General features: G+C 47.3%; 1 long non-coding RNA gene across 1 annotated transcript; it reads right to left on the reverse strand.

Moving 5' to 3' along the window:
* Positions 1-446: 446 nt before the first annotated feature.
* LOC142639180 (uncharacterized) lies at positions 447-955 on the reverse strand. Its single transcript, XR_012845142.1, has 3 exons — positions 864-955; positions 677-767; positions 447-587 (listed from the first exon to the last, which is right to left on the reverse strand). It is a non-coding gene; the product is annotated as an uncharacterized LOC142639180 (long non-coding RNA).
* Between the last annotated feature and the right edge of the window lie 353 nt (positions 956-1308).

Here is a 1308-nt window from a genome sequence, read left to right on the forward strand (position 1 = left end):
TACCACTTATGAGCATGCATTTGTGGTTCCTAAGTCACAGTCATTATGGAGGGATCCCATGGGGCCAAAGTGGTTGCCTAATCCGGCATTGTTGCGGGCCAAAGGTCGAGGTGAAGTCACGAATAAGAAATGAGATGGATGGAGTGAGGAATAAGGATCAAGAACCGGGATGGCGGAGGGAGGACGCAGATTTGATGTAGAGTCAACCGAAGCAGACATGTGGACTGTGTCATGCTTCCGGGCATAACCGCAGAAAATGTCCGCAGTCCCGCGGTGCTTCCACAAGCGGCCATGTTCCACACTAGGTAGGTTGGCAAAAATTTATGCATCGGTTAAATAATTGTTGTTCATTCGATGTTTACTATCTTGTCTCCTAACGTAAATACTCTACGTTTTTCAGGCATCCTTCCATGGACGACGTTGTATTGGCTCTATGTGAACCCAAACTGACGAAGGACACGATCTGGGTGGTGTATCTCTACTATGCAAAAACACACAAGTGGCACCCTTGCCGTCCACGTATCCCTCCCTGCAACGCAAAAGTCAGGAAGGTGGCCGAAGTCTGCCTCGTATGGCTGCCACACAATCTACAATAGAAACAAAAAACAATTATCATAACATCAAGTTTATTAAAACAAAAATTAACATAACCAAACAGAATTTTTGTTTGCCATACTTGGTCCGGCTGAATTCTAACTAATTGCTCGCGATAGTGGATCAAGGCCATGCCGGATGGCCTACTCTTCGAGCTTGGCACCCGCACCCACCTACAGTTAGAAGCGAATAACATAAGATAAGATAATACCCATGTTATAGTTAATAAGAAGAGTACATTGCACACACAATATTAGAAAAATACTTACTTAAATGCAAGTGGAGCATATGGCCATGGGCCATAATCACATCCAGGTGGGGGCTCTATCCTCGGGCACAAGAATGGCAACCTTGCCCATGCCCAATACCGGACCAATGTGCACGCCCCACCAACTGCGATGCCCCTTTTCTCGCTTGCCCGACACAACTCTCTCGTACAACCAGGCCAAGCAACCACTACCCCAACTATACCGTGGCGGATCACGAAGGTCATGTGAACGCCAAGAACATCAAATGCACCCTATCTCCCGACTTATCCATGAAAAGCTTATCCCCTAGCAGCTAAAATATAGCACCGAGCATACCGGTGTATCCTCGCATCTCCGTTGCGTCATGAGGCATGGCACCGCAATGGCGTGAACAAGGCGGCCGATGAGAATTCTTTGCCCCACCAAAGTTTTGTTGTCATTCGCCTGAGTAAAACCAAGCAACTCC

The sequence above is a fragment of the Castanea sativa genome, chromosome 6, assembly GCF_040712315.1.
Source record: "Castanea sativa cultivar Marrone di Chiusa Pesio chromosome 6, ASM4071231v1".
NCBI lineage: Eukaryota > Viridiplantae > Streptophyta > Magnoliopsida > Fagales > Fagaceae > Castanea > Castanea sativa.